General features: G+C 46.9%; 1 long non-coding RNA gene across 6 annotated transcripts in view; it reads left to right on the forward strand.

Moving 5' to 3' along the window:
- Window positions 1-1,087: 1,087 nt before the first annotated feature.
- Window positions 1,088-15,524, forward strand: part of LOC114017393 (uncharacterized) — a 198,440-nt gene continuing 184,003 nt past the window's right edge. For 5 of the 6 annotated variants that reach the window (XR_008734254.1, XR_008734255.1, XR_008734257.1 and 2 more), the window contains exons 1-2: window positions 2,115-2,304; window positions 3,176-3,232. This is a non-coding gene — a long non-coding RNA (uncharacterized LOC114017393). Of the gene's footprint in view, window positions 1,293-2,114; window positions 2,305-3,175; window positions 3,233-15,524 lie in introns of those variants that run through there. The other variant, XR_008734253.1, reaches the window with a different exon arrangement.

Raw genomic sequence — 15,524 nt, forward strand, 5'->3', positions numbered from 1 at the left:
AGGGAGGAAAGTGGCCACTTGAGAGCCCTGAGTGCCCCCTTCTCTCCCGTCCCCATGGGCACGAGCCTGCATTAGAGGGCCTGAGTGCTTTTATTTTGCTTAAACCACTTTGAAGTGGAAACCAAATTGCATGTCTCCCTCTTCCCCCCCACCCCCCCTCCTCCAGTTCCCCTGAGCCCTCCTGGTTTTTAATTAGTTCCATCTGATGTTCAGAGGCTTCCAAGAAATAAATGTGCTTTTAAACAAGTTGAAAAAACCGGTGGTGGCAGAGCACGGGGAGCTGTCTCACCGGCTGACGAGGGACATGCAGTGAGCACAGTGCTGCCTGCAGCCAGGCTCCATTTCCCGCTTTGGCCATGGGGACAGCCCTGCTGTGCACGTTTTCCATGCCCATCAGCTGGCATTTGCAGCCAGGTAGCTTTGAGGAGTGTGCTGAGGTAACGGATCATGGAGAAAGGTGCATTATCCTGCCTGCTGTACAGGCGTCAGTGTTCTTCCTTCTGCTCCTGCGCCCGCTCACGCTTTGCTCCACGCTTTCTGTCTGTGGTTCAGCTTCTCAGCCCAAGTTGGAAGAAGCAATAACAAAAGAAACAGTAGCTTACAGGCATCTCATCTCACTGCTTACGGGCACTTCACCTTGCTGGATACAAACCTTTGCTGAGGAAGACTGCATCATCCCTGTCGGAGAGTGGAATAACTTTATTTTAAAGTCCTAACTCTGTGCAGACACTGGGAAAGCAGAAGAGGCCACAGCCTCACAAAAATGTGCTAGCCAGAGTCCTTTGGGACAGCAGGCATGAAACCCCCTTCAGGGCTTGTACTGCACATCTTCCCTCCTCTTCTCCCTGTCCTCCCTTCATTCCTATGCCACATACAGCACTCAGGACAGGCTGCCAGAGGAGGGTTTTATTCCCACGTAGATTAACTTTTACCTTGGTTCCCCTTGTTGTCTTGATAAGCAATACCAATAATCTTAGCAGTGTTTGCTCTTTTGATTTGGGGAACAGTGAGCTGGAGCATATCCCTCTTATCATGTCATAATTAATCTGCTGTTTTCTGTTCTGGTTGTCAGGTATTAAGCTGCAGTGTGGCTGTGGCTGTGCATTAGGGAAACAAGCTGATTGCAGGTGCATCTCCCAGTCCTGCCAGTGCCCCCGTAACATCCTGGGTGCTCTTACTGCAGCCTGGGCTCGTCTCACAGGGAGGCAACAACAGCTTTCTTCAGACAGCCCATCCTATAAGCATCTGATTCAGGCACCTCAAAAGCACTTAAAAGAGCCAGACATCGAAGGGTAAGTCTTTTTCTACCAACATGAAACGTCTGCATTTCCCGTCCCCCTCTTCTGTAGATACACTCCCCAGCCTCCCATCTACAAGGGGCCCCAATGGTGTGCACGGCTCCCACCGCTCTGCAGCGGGGTGGTGGTCTCCTGGGGAGGCTATCACCTGCCTCGGTAAGGGTGGGTTTAGGTACCAGTTTAGTGCTGTTTTGTCCCCTTGTCACACATCCTGGGTCTGTCCATCTCGTGTTCAGGGTCACTGTGACTTTCTGGCTGTGTTGCACCCAACAGGTCCTGCTTGTCCTAGCCCCAGGCTGTGGGGTGTCACACACTGACTGACTGACAGTACTCCAGGAGTTACTCTGGTTGCTCCCTATGTGTATCATGCTAAAAACATCATGTGCCTGCCCACGCCCCAGATTTGTTCTTGGGTCCCCATTTTGCAATTGCCTATATTTTTGTAGATGTTGTTAGGAACATTAGGCTGGGAGCGGTCGTCAGACATTCATTCATTAGAATCCTCTCTCTCCCACTTTTAGGCAGATCACATATAACCACAGCCAGCCTCAGCTTTGGGGAGAATCCAGCTTACCCCCTCAAGCTGCAGCACGCAGCACCTCTGAAATCTGGGCTACACCAGCCAGCATCCTGCCCCACGGAGTGCAACGAGGCAGGATCTGCCTTTACTTGCCCCTTGGGAGCATCCCTACCTGAGCTGGCAGGGCTGCGGACCAGCCAGGAAGAGGTTAAAGTGCTGCTCGACCAGCGCGGGGCTCCCTTTAAAGGGGCGGGGGCAGCTCTTCGCCCCCTCCCAGGAGGACGGGGGAGCTCCGGAGCTTCCTGGGGGCTGCGCAGGGCTGGGGTGGCGGGGGGACCCTGCCCGCAGCCTTCGCCACGCTGGGGCTCCCAGGGTGCTGGTGAGAGCTGCGAGGGGCTGCCCCCTCCTCGCCCTGCCGGGGGTCAGCTCTGCCGACAGCCCGGTTTTCCTGGTGGTTTTTTCCTGTCCTGGGGAGGCTGGTTGCAAGTAAATACAGAGACTGTGTCTGCTGGGGGTAAATGCACGGTGTAAGCTGTGTGCAAATGCGTGTTTTCCTTCCAGGGAAGCTGAGGATGCAGGCAGCCAGGTCTGGGCATGGGTCTGGATGGGAGTAACTCTCAGTTTTGATGGGTTTTGTGTCTAGCTGGCTGCTGCACAAACCGAACAGTGGGTGAAAAGGGGTGTATTTCCTGTGGAGCCCACGCGGCTACTGTGGTTAGGCTAGCAGCAAATTTACTCTTTCATGACGTGCTGCCTGCCTCCCAGCTTTATACCTGTATGCATTTTGTTTCTTTTTTTTTTGTTGTTGTTGAAAATATCTCTTGTCAGTTCAGTTCGTTTGTCTGGGTAGAAGAGTTTGCATCTTGTTAACAAAAGCTTGCCAAGTGCAAAAACCCTCAAGTGCCAGAAGGCTGGTGGATCCCCACTTGATTACAGCCCATCTCCTCAAGTGATTTTCTCCTCCAGAGAACTCTTCTGCTATCAAGTATGATTATGTGGTGTCACATTAGGGAGAGCTTTGCAGCTGTGGTTCCAGCTGCTCTTTCCTGGACAGTGTCCTCTCTGTGAATGATTAAAAAAATATATGAAGCAACGAGCAAATCTGATCACTTGGTCTGTGTTGTATCCGCAGACAACAGACTGGGAGGAGGAGAGGAGGTTATAAGGGAGGTATTTTAGAGCATGTTTCAATGCTCTAAAATCTATGATCTATAGAAAAGATGAAAATGAGTTATATTTGTACACTGTTGCAAAATGTTGTGTACCAGTTTATTATATTAAAAAAAAACAAACCAACAACACCATACCCTTGGAAAGCTACAGCTTTTACAACCAGACATTTTCGTTTTGCTTTCAGATCTGGTTCAAGACCTGGAATTTGTTCTCTGGAGCCCTGGATGGTCTGGGAGTCAAGGTAGGCTTGTGAAAGAGGTGGGGGGCAGTGTAGCTTTTCTCTGAAAGCGTGCTGGTACTGACACCTTCCAAATTCTGGCTCGGTGCAATCATGGTTAATTAAAGGCAGCCTGTACTCATATTGAAAATGCAGTCACCTGATGTGAAACTGGGAAACAACTAGATGATGACTCTGCTTGTTTCTGTTTTGCACTTCATTAGCCCTTCCTCCACACTCCTTGAAGCTTGATCTTAAGAAAGAGCGGTGTTTCTTGCCATTTGGTCTTTGATTTTTTTTGGACTTGGAAGTCAACAGCATAGTCTGGGTGATACCTAGTCATGTGGTTTTGCGTGTCTTTGGGCTGTCACAGGATGCAGGTTATCACCCCTTGGCTGTCTTGACTTTTGGCATGTGGCTGAAGGGGAAAGGTGATGCCCGAGTACAAGATGGTGTGTTGCTGTGCCAGTTGAATGAGAGGAAGAACTTGCAGGAGCAACCAGTGGAAAACAGCATTTACAATCCATCAGTTTGCTTGCTCCTCAGGTAGCTATGCTTGGGTGTTTCAGGGCCCCCAAAAGGCTTCCTGCAGTTATGTGTGTCCCAGTTCCCACAGGTGATGGGTGCTGCAACACTCAGACCACCAAATGAGGGCCAAACATTTAAAGTCTCCTCCCCTTTGCAGCAGCCGTTCAACCAGGATGGACAGACTGTGATATGACATTGATGTAATTCTCCTTTTAAACATATATATTTATATATCTGTGTCTATTAATCTGTCTTAAAATAAGACGTTGGAAATTCTGGAAAGGTGGCATAATTTTTGGAATTGCTTAGGACAGGTTAAGTCTGTCAGAATCTGTCATGCCAGTGCTTCTGAACAGCTGTCAGGTGTTAGAAGGTGCAAGAGAATATGAAGGCACCGCAGTGCTTAGCTGAAGGCTACCGACTTAGAATTCATCCTGTGCCAGTGAGGTGTGCTGGATAACTACTGTTGGTGAAGTAAGTGTGAGGAGAGCTGAGATGCTGAGAGCTTTGAAGTGTTGCTTCCTCTGCAGAAGACTGGAGGAGTGCGTTGTGTCTTCAGAGGCCATGTGTGTTTTTTGTGATGTGTGGCTGGTCCTGGAGACCTTCAGGCTCCATCTCAGTTGCTCATCACTTTCTGTGTTCTGCCTGTGCCACATACCTTCCTCCTCTTCTCACGATGCTGTGGTTAGTGCTTCTGCCCCCAGCAGTGCACCAGGCACTAAGATATTTTAATGGTGTTCTTGTCACGGGGTTTTAGTTTAATAGTTTGGACATTGCTTTTGTGTGGGCTCAATCCTGCTAAATGCACAGCATCCAAGGAGATAGAGTGCCCTTGTTCCTCATCAGCTTCTGCAGGTCTTGGTGTCTCACCAGGGTCAAGCCCAACATGATTTGCACCCGCTATTGAAAATGAAATGTTTGTGATGCTCTGCAGCTCTCAGCACTTCTGCATGTACTGTGGTCTGGTCAACCCCAGATGCTGACGGAGTGTGTTGATTCCAGACGTGGTCTCCCTGGACTTCTCCCTGACCTGCTGGTCCTGCTCCTGTGTCTCTCCCTACCCTCCTGGCCCTTTAAGTGCTCTCAAGACTGGTTTTTTTTCCATCTTTGTTTCTCCTTTTCTTTGTCACCTCCCACCCTACAGATTCTCTTTTCCTTCTCTTCATGCGGAACAGCCTTGGTACAATATATCCTCCCAATTAGCTTGAAGCTATCTGAAGAAGTCATTTGACCAGAGATGAGACATTTTTGGTAAAAGATGACTCGATGGAATTGTACTGTTTCGGGTATCAGTTCTTGAACAGAAAGTTATCTACGCCTTTGCAGTTTAGTCAATGTTTTATTTGAGCTTTGATTTTTAGCTGCTTCGATTATAGTGCAAATCTTGGCAAGATAATGCCGAGTTGTCAGTGTAGAACGAAGCCAAACTTGAAAATCTGTTTCACTGAGGATGGAATTTGTTTCTGTGGCATTTGTAGGATCTATCCAAGCTTTTGCCTAATTTCATTTTCTGGGTACAGTGAGATGCCCTAGACAGCAAATACTGGCTGTTACTGAAATATGCAAAATCACAACATTATTATAATTACTTCAACTTAGGCAAGACATTGATCTTAAAATCTACTCATATTCACAAGAAGAATTCTCTGAACACTACGGCCAATTCTCTGCATGTTTGCAGTCATATTTTCTTTTCTTAAAAAGCACTTGCTCCTTAGAAAAGGTATACTATCTTCATTGGTTAGGGAAGCTGGAATTGCGTCTTTGGAAAATATTCTCTAATAGATTTTTGCAGCATGCTGGTTTTACTTTCAGATTCCTTCCAGTTGCAATAATATTTTAACAGTTGTTTCTGCCAACTGTGGGCAAATATTTGTAGATCTGTACGCTCTCTGTAATGGATGTTGTCTGTAATCCTAAACAAAGTTCTTAAGACTTTGGGTTTTCATGGAAGTTTCTTTTTATTGTATCTTATAGCTATAATGTAGGAGAAAACCCCTGTGAATACATACTTAGAAAATTGATGCTCTACCCTTTAATAAATAAATATGTGATGCTGTGATAGAGCATCCTGTGCAGTTAAGCAACAGCGGAACAGTACTGTGCTGAGTTCCCCAAGTATAGCCTTGTACAGGACAGCACTTAAGTATGTGCTTAACTTCAAATATATGAGTAGTTGCACTGGATTCAATGCATCTACTACAGGTTTGAAGTAAAGCACTTGCTTAACTGCTTTGCATGGTTGGAACATATAAAATTTCTATAAATCAGAGATGACTGCATTCCACCTTTCAGTCCTGCAGAAATCTGGTTTAGGTCCTGTAACGTTTTGCTGCATCATATGACCCAGTAAGCTGTCCTGGAGGCAGCTTTGCAGAGAGTGTCTCATAATCATCTTCAGCAGAGCATGGGGAAACTGAAGATTTAAATTAGTCGTCTATTATGCCGCTTCTGCATGCGGTCTTACGTGAGCCCTCAGTGAGGACTGGCTGTTAGGAAAGAAAGGAGCTTGTCTGCAAAGCCTTTCACTGGGAAAAAGTGTGTTCTCCTGACTCACAGCAACATTGCGTTACACATGGTTTTAAAAGTGTTTATAAAACCATCTTTTGCATATTCCTGCACGTTGCACTGGGAGACGTGAAATCCTTTTCCTTTTCCTTCCAAGAAAAGAAGCGGTGTAGGGGGAGCGGGAGGTAACTGGTTAGCTTTGCAGCTCAGCTGGTAGGCTGTCTGGAAGGGAGCCAAGGGGCCTGGGTTCAGTCCTCTGATAAGTCATCAATTTCTTTCTCACCAAAAACATCTGGTTTTGGATGCTGAGTTATGAGCTAATATTAAATACAAAAGTTTATAGCATCACATATATAATATTGTTGATTAGAAGCATCAAGTAAAGTAATTGACCAGAGGGGACTTGGTGTGAGCAGCTGGTAGAGCATCTGGAGGGGAGCCAAGGGGCCTGGGTTTAATTCTCAGGTCATCTATTTCTTTCTCACCAGAAACATCTGGATTTGGATGCTGCAAAGCTACAGACTATTGTCTCATGCAAATGTTTCTGGTATCACACTTTTTCATGGTAATATGATTCCAGGAACATTTCCATTAAGTGTTTACACCCAGAGAATTCTGTAAGAGTGACAAGCAAAAGGTACGTTCCTGGACCCTGCTGAAATAAAAAAGTTAATTTCTGTGGAGTTGCAAGTTTTAACCAGAACGTGTAGGGATGCTCTTTTGAGTAGCCTGAAGCACAGATTTAAGTTGGGCCCTGCAAACCTGGTGCTGCCCTGACCCAGCCAGCGGCCTTGACACGGTTTGCTGGTGTCACCAGTGCCTGCGGCTGCCAGGGTGCTGGGCCAGTGTCCCAGCCCGGTGGGGCTGGGGGCTGCCCGGGTCCTGAGTGCTGGGCACTAGGTGTCAGAAGAGGCTGGTGGTTGTGGAGGCTGGTGGCTCCCAGCGGTCACTACCCCCCGGGGCTGCAGCACCAGTGCTTCCCACAGCCTGCAGCAGAGTGGGGAGTGGGCTCAGCGCTCTGTTCGCAGGAGATGCGTTTCTCTACTCTCTGAAAACACTTTGGTAGAGGCTGCAATGTTGGGTGAGCAAAGAGCGAGCTCAGGTTTAGAGCTGGCTATTGCTGCTTTCTGTTCTTAGCATCCTTCCCCCAGTGACTGCTCCATCACAGCGGGAGGGTGGGGGTTCCTGGTCACTCTGGGGGAACAGAGGGTAAATCCCCTGGAGGGAGAGGGGGCCAGTTCCTAAAAACTGTCTGTTACCCATCCTGCAGGGTCCTGGCTGGATTTCCCAGGGAGTGGTTGCTGTTGGCAAGCGGGGGGTTGGATCTCACCTGTGGCAAGCTTGATCCCCTCTGTGAGCCACGGTGAAGTGACACCGATCAGCGGCGCCGCAGATCAGGCCTCTGTGAATTAAATCAAGGAGTTTATTAATAAACTTAGCAATGAGCGTGATTTGCAGGTGATCAGCCAGGATGGAGGTATGGCACACAGCTTGGGAAAAACTTTGGGTTTACACTATTCTGCCATCTGCCAGCCTCTGCGGTTACTTTTTGGTGGCCCTTTGCCAAGGTCTCTCCTGAGCCCGTGGAGGGATGGCTCCCGGCTCATCCGCTCGCTGGAGGAGCCCGTGGGTGAGAACCTCCGGCTCACTCACATACTGGGCTCTGATTGTCCCTCATTTAGCTACCCTTGTTCAGCCACCGAGCAGTGCTAATGTGAGAAGACACCGAGGAGTGAGCCATGCTCCAGTCCTTTGGCATTTTTTCCTTTTATTTATTGGGAAGAGGTACAGCCATCTCTCCTTAATTATTCTGCCAGAATTCTCACGAGGGTCTTGGTTTTGGTTAAAGAAATAGGTGGCCAAATGGCAATAAAATATTAGTCTACCTGAGTTTACCAGCTGAAATGGTTTAGAATATCGTTACTAGGTTAATTCCACTGTTCCTGCCTCTTCCTCTGAATAAAAATACCATTTAAAAAAAAAAAGAGTCAGAATGGGACATTTCCAGAGGAATATTACATTTCCTAAGTATGGATTTTAACAGCCAATCTCAACCAAACAATGCATTATATGGTGCCAGAAATAATAAATCAGTGCAGCCCTCAGGACTGAAATGGAGAATTCCCTCTCCCCTTGTAGCTCCTTGGAACTTTAATCTGAAATATGCCACGAATCAAAGGATAACTTATTGGTACACAGGAATTCCCATGCTTGGTCAAATCTGATTTCCACAGAGTCTAGCACTCTGCTGCTAGCGGTGGCCAGAACCAGATGCTGTAGAGAAAAAGACCAAGAAGAGTTGTTAGTGGAGGAATGTTTGCAGTAACGTGTCTGTAGAGAACACTTAATTTTGCTTCATTTAGGAAGGACTTCAATACACCTGATCTTAGCCATGTAGGAACTGCTGCCTGGTCCTGCAGGCTTCCTTCTCTGGTGGAGAGAGACACAGGAGCCCCCAGAAGGCAATTCAGCCTGTTCTGAGATAGATTAAGGCTTGTTATTGATTTGATTAGAAAAAAGCCTTAACGTCATTGAAAGATAAATGCCTGAGCTAAGGCATGAGGAATCTTAGTGACTTTTTTTCTGCCCATGAGGGTGGATGTTTCTGTCATAGCATCCTGCAAAGGTCTCTATCTACGGAGGGATGTAGTTGTCTCCAGATGATTTCATCTAACTGTGAGGGCTTGGAGCTCAGGAGGGGAAGTGGTCCAGTGGCTGTTGCCCTCTTTCTTACACAACAACTGTCTTCTACAATTTCAGGCAAATCTGATAGCTTCGAGGCAGTTGGGAACTTGCCTCCTGTTTATTACAAGGTTATGAAAATGTTTGCAAACAAGACAATTCTTTCTGATCATGGTTTTGCAGGATGGGAAATGCTCCTCTTGCATCTGGCCCCTCTGCCCTGCTCAGAGGGCTTCTCCCCAGTATAATTTAGGATTAATCCCAGATCCAAACCTGGCTGTGCTTCTGGGGTTGTGCCACAGGGATAGTTGGTGAATTTGGTTCAGAGCTGCTTTTGTAGATGTCACACCTCAGTTCCTCCAAAAGGCCCATGTTTGTATAATGGGAAAATTCAAATAGGATATGGGATTCACCTTTGCTGTGCATCATTCTGTGTACTGCTTTTGTTTCATAACTGAAGGAATTTGAGATGAAAGAATCATGATTTTTGTGCTCCCTCTCTGTGTGATGATCTCACCAGAACTAAGATCAGTCATGCTCTTAGCTGGGAGCTGTTTCAGAATCCACCTGTTCCCTTTCTGCTCTGGCTGAAATGGTGTGGACAGGGTATAGTGCTGCTTTCATTTGTAGTTCACAGCATTTGCCTTTAGTTTGTAGTTTGCTGATTTTGACCACTGGGAAGTGATTTTTTTTTTTTTTTTCCCCAGAGCTGCCTACAATGACTGGAGATTTTCTGATATCTAATTTGCTCAGGACTCGTTTACTTCCTCTGTTTTTCACCGCACTGTATTTGTCAGGGTGAAATTTATTCTTTATGAAAGAGGGAGGTTGTTTTCTCCTGACTCACCTTCCTATGTAATTACCCAGCTCTGATGTGCCCGAGGCTATGTGAGATCTCAATATTATTGTTATTAATAGCGCTCCCCCATCCCAAGCATGTCCATCTGCAGCAACTTCTCAGCGGATGCAAGCAAGGCCAACCACAGAGTCAACAGGAGGACTCTATTATACATGGGCTTAAGCGTTTGCAGGCACTGAAGCTTAGATTTTCACAAGCAATTAGTGATGTTGCACGCCTCAGCTTTGATGCCTCATTCAACACGTTTTAGCCGGGGCTGTTTATGGCGAAGCGCGGAGCTCTCGCCCTTGGAGCTGGGCCCCTTTCAGGTGTCTGGCTGGGCAGGCAGAACCGGAGGAATGTGCTGGTCCGTCAGCTCCTGGATTAAAGCTCTGGCAGGGAGCTTGTCAAATAGCATGTGTCTGGAAATGCCTTGGATGGGTGGAATGCTAAATAATTATACGCGCTCTTCCTCCTCCCTTTTCTTACAGTACGCATCCTTAGTTCTGTATCTGTGTTAGTGCAGACCCTGTACATTCGCACCTGTTTTCATGGGACATAGCTGTCATTTAGCATACATCGTGCTGTGCTAACCTACTTCTGTCCCTCTCCAGACAAATATGTCTGTAGATATTTATCGCTATTTGGGAAAAGAAATACTTATTTTAAAAGCACTGGTGGAAATAAAGTACTGAGTTTATTCTTTTCAGTTACAGGATAAAAGTACCACCTAATCTATCCTTACAAAATTCTGCTTGCTTGTTGGCCTGGAGACAATAACTGCTTGGACAAATGAATAAAATACCTTTTCTTTTAGTGTATATCCTGCAGGTACGTCTTAATAGAGGAATTTCCATGATAGCGTTGCCAGGCTTGCTAAGCTCATGTTCAAGGCTGGATGCTTGAATGGTTTTGAGGTAGGCACATCCTTGTTCAGTTAGTAGGAGTTTTATACTACTTTAATTCTTTTAAGTGAAGAAATCTTATGTTAAGCTTGGAATTGGAGAAGGATTAAATGGCTTTTGAAGGGGGGAGTGCTGGCTGTCTGCTGGGAAAGGCGGCATAAAAGTGAGACCTGGGCTTGGGTTGTCTTTTGATCGAGAGCCAGTTTCAGGTGCTGGTGAATAGGATTTGAAAATGGGACTTGTACAGCTGATTGACCGTCTGTGTTGCTTAAGCTAAAATAATAAAGCCCAGGATCATGCAAATATTTCAACGGGAGCTGGGAACCTGAGCTGGATCTGGGCCCAGCTGTGGTGAGGAGCTGGGACTCTTGTGGCCCAAACGGATGGAGCCTGTCAGGGGGTTGTGTTAGAAATATAATGAGCTGTTTGATTCGGGATTAACTTGGGCTGGTAGTTAACATGTGGGGCACTTTGGCAATGGTCAACCCTGTTCCTTTTCTTCAGCCCTTCTCCTTAGAGCAGATTTCAACAAAAAGCGAGTTCTTGGTATGAGGTGAACTCCTGGAAGCCTGACGAGCCTGGGGTTCAGATGCAGCTTGCCCATCAGCGCCCAACAAACGCCTTACGAAGTGCTGCTGAGCTGTGGGGAGTGCTGCTGTCCTGAACTCCTGCAAACAGTCGGCAGATTCACTGGGGAAATTAAATGAGTGTAATTTTGGGGCAAGATAGTGAATGCGGCTGCTAAACGAGCACAGAAAAATAAACCACAACCAACAAGGGCTGTTTGCTGGAGCAGCTGGGGAGGGGCATAAATGACAACTGAAGGATATGATGACTTGCAAATTGGTTCCTGTGCTGGCTTAAAAACTTGTCGTTGCTTTAGAGAAGACTTGGCATTTAGTGGGAGCCTACAGGGATGCCTTTGGGGTGCAGGCTAGCAGGCAGAAAGCTCTGGAGCGCGGGGATTGGAATGGTGTGGGCCAGGGAGATGTAAAAGGACTATAAGTGGGGAAGAGCTAGAGGGGTTGGAAGGCCTGAAGCATGCCGGGGGGAGCAAAGGGGGCTACGAGTATAGTTGGATACGATATTTGGAGCTCTGGCTGTTAGTGCCTGGCGGTGGCTCCAGGCCGTGGCATCTGTTAGAGCCCCAGCTAGCATGTGTATAAATGCAGGTGTGTCCTTCACTGCTGCTTGCTGCGGAAGGACGCCAAATGGTTCCCATTGCATGGACTTCCCGGGAGCCTGGTGGCACTGCTCTGATACCGCAGCAAGCACAGGCTGTCTCCGAGTTTGCATAACCCCAACCTCTGCCTCCGCTCAGTCCTGAACCTCGCCTTCATCTATAATACCCAATTAGTGTTTTGAAGTGCGTGGGGGGAAGAAACCAAACAACCTTTCAGGCTGTTGAAAAATGGCTTTTTACTTGTATTTGTAAGCGGTATTTTTCATCCACTTTCACTTGTGATGACTATTTAAAATAGAAAAAAAAATCAAATTGTATCTGAATCATCTAAACCATCTTGAAATGACTATTCAACTGTAATGTAACCTATAAATCAGGCTTTAATCCTCTTAAATATTTTTGGTATTTTTAATACATACTAGATGAGAACTTCTGGGGGAAAGTGAAATTGTGTGACTTAAAACATACTGATATGAAAACAATTTTGAGGGCAGTTTGGATTTCACTTCTGAATGCTTTTGGTCCCACCCTGTTTTCTTGGAAGGAAAAGTCAACGTTTGAGCTAGGGCTCCCAAGCTTGGTCCTGTTTCTGCAACTGAAGCTTCAGTCGCAATGTCTTATTCCCCTAGGTGGCTTTACAACCCCCCAAGTTTCTGTGGGTTTTGGTGGGGTTCCCCCTGGCTTTGGTCAGTGGCTGGGAGAGGAGCGATGTCTCTGCAGACCGTGGGGTGTTCCCTGAAAAGGCAGAAACAACCTCCGAGCCGATGTGATACGGCTCCTTCCACTCACGCCATATGCGAGCGTGTTCCCTTCCCTGCTGGGAATGCCCGCTCGACCATCTGGTTTATGTTTGCTTTGCTCCTGCCGATAAGGAGGAGAACGTCTCGGAAGGTCTGGGGAAGGGTCTTGCGCGAGCCCTGTTCCCCGTGTAAGCGAAGCCTGATCACCACCGCGCCGGGGGCCACGGGGGCTTCCTGCCGACCTTGCATGGCCTCTATTAGCAGAAGCAACGTGGCACCCAAAGCGCGGAGGAGCGCGGTATGTGCTGGCCCAACATCTGTTGATAGTATGGGCTGTGTCATAACAAGGAGTGCTTTAATCACGTAATGAAAGCCACATTCCTGTAATTGTATAATATATGGACACAGCTTTGTAACATCACTTGTCTGAATGTGAGACAAATTGGATGCAGAAGCTTAGCCTCTTTGGCAACAGCTTTTGAGGATTATTATTTTTATTTATAATTTTAGTTGACTCCCTCATTTGAAGCCCTTGTATTTACCTTGATATTGCATTGGGATTAACCCCTTAAAGCTCTGCATGCCGTGACCCTGCCTGGTACCCAGGTGATCGCACAGCTAATGGGCAGGCTGGGCCCTGGTTCAATAGTTTTCACATCTGGGTGGATAATAAAAGTATTCCCAGCTTGAGCAGTTATAAACAGCACAAACCCTTGTTCTTCAGAGCATGGTGGATTGGGATTAGGAGGTAATACAGGCCTTTCTGCACCCATTCCAGAGATAAATACTGATGGCCAGAAAGAACAAAGTGGAGAGCTGGTCCATCTGGGACCTGGTAAGCTGCAGCAGATGGGCAGTGGTCCTGCAGATGACTTGTTCTGCTGGGATCAGGGCCACTGCTGCTCTCTGCTCGCTGGAAGAGCAGAGATAAAACAACCTTGTCCAAAGCAACAGCAGCTCTTCCCCTTGGTACTGTCACAGAGTAAAATGGGATAGAAAAGTCTTCATCTAGCAGCTGATGCTTAGGCTTTGGTGTTCTGATGTTGAATTGCTTTGATGCTCCTTTTTAGGATGAAGGGTTTGATTTCAAACTGATTCTTTCTTTGTCTTCTATGAACTAATTTTTCTTGCTGGCGTCCTCAATCCAAATGGGACAGTACAAACCAGGTCGTGGGAGCCAGGTCTGCTGAGAGATTTTTACAAGCTGCAAGGAACTTGAATTAGAAGAAATAATTCATATTTGAGCAGGGAATTAGAGGAAGGAAGACACTTGATTGCAACAAGAGTCAATTTCCTCTGCTTGCGTTCCTGGCTATTTTTGTTCTCCCCTGATGATTGCAGGTACTGTGTTTCTGGTTTAATTGGGGATTTTCCCACCCTGTGCTAAAGCAGACTGAAAGGAGCGCAGCCTCCCCCCCTCCACCATAATCACCACTGGGCTTTTCCAACGTGGTTTGGCTGATTTCTCCTTGCATTGTCATCCCACTTGAAATGCAACAAAATATTAATTTCTTGAACCGTACTGGCTTCTGTGCATTTGAGCTTCCTATTCCTCAGCTGAAGCCATGACTGCAGATGGGCTCTGTTTTTTGACCTGTTGAATTTGCAGGCTCGAGCAGTTCTTAACTTCACACCAAAGGCAATAGAAGGGCAAAGCTGCACAAAGCTGTGTTTTGCTTGTGCTGATAGTGATCCTTCAGGGCAGACTTTCCTTGGAGAGCTCAGGAATTAAATGCTGTAGGCTCTATTTCACAGACACTAGCTAGAGGCGCAGAGAGGTACTTTGTAGAGGATCATGAGACCAGGGAGTGAGTATTTAGGGTGAGGAGGAGACTTCCCATGTCCTGATTCTCTACTCACTGGGCCACACCGCACAGACAGCAGGTGCTCAGCCTCCTGTGAGCCTGTTGCAGCAGAGGGATGCAAATAATTTTGCTTCTACTTGTGCTCCTGTAACTCTGGTAAATCTGCTGAAGCTGTTAATCTGTTAGATTGAAACAGCCTGAAATGAGGAAAGATCTGTGGATGAACCTTTCAAAAAGTCTAGGACCCCTGTGGGTCTGAGCTGTTTGATAGCATCCTAAACTGGGTTTCAGCAGCCCTGCAGTTTGGAGGACACTGGCTGAATGACCTTGGGAAACTCGTTTCATCTTCCTAGGTTTCCAGAGCTATTGAAGTGAAAGCCCTTTTAAAGAAATATAAATGATCAGCCAGTGTCCGAAAGGAACAGTGTTAGAGACTGGTGCTTCCTCTAGCAAAAAGCCTTCTCAGAGGGGCACCTGAAGAAGAGGGTAGGCTTAGCTGACCTCCTTTGGAGCAGAGTGGTACAGCTGAAAGCAGAAAGATGTTACTTAGACCCCCCCTCATGGTGCAGGTGCATGCATACCTGCATCTGAACACATATCCACATGCTGTATGCATTTATGTCTGTCAGATCATGCAGATGCATGTCCAGACACCTGCATGTGTGTAGCTGCAAAATTGCTGCTTTTATAGTTGGGGTTCTTTCCAGGGAGCAAAGGGTGTTAGATGGGAGAGAAATGCAGAAGCGGTAAGAAGCAGACAGTGTTTGTATGAGAGTCAAGTGGCTTGAATATGAAAATTCAGCCTTCAGGGAAAGCTCTGGAAAGACAAGAAAGAAGCAGGGTTACCACAGGGAATACTGCCACTGCAGGTCCAGAAAGCCTAGACAGAGCACTGATGGTATAGCATCAGCTGAATTGGAATAGATTGCCTTTTGTAATGATGTAAATTAGTGAGGTTGCTCAGTGTCTTCAGCAAGAAGTTACATCCAGTCTCCCTCTGGTCCTTGCGAGAGCCTTGCAGATCATAGAATCGTTTAGGTTAGAAAAGACCTTTAAGATCAAGCCCAACTGTTAACCCAGCCCTGCCAAGCCCACCACTAACCCCGTCCCTCAGCACCACATCTACA

This window comes from Falco cherrug, chromosome 1 (assembly GCF_023634085.1).
Source record: "Falco cherrug isolate bFalChe1 chromosome 1, bFalChe1.pri, whole genome shotgun sequence".
Taxonomy (NCBI): domain Eukaryota; kingdom Metazoa; phylum Chordata; class Aves; order Falconiformes; family Falconidae; genus Falco; species Falco cherrug.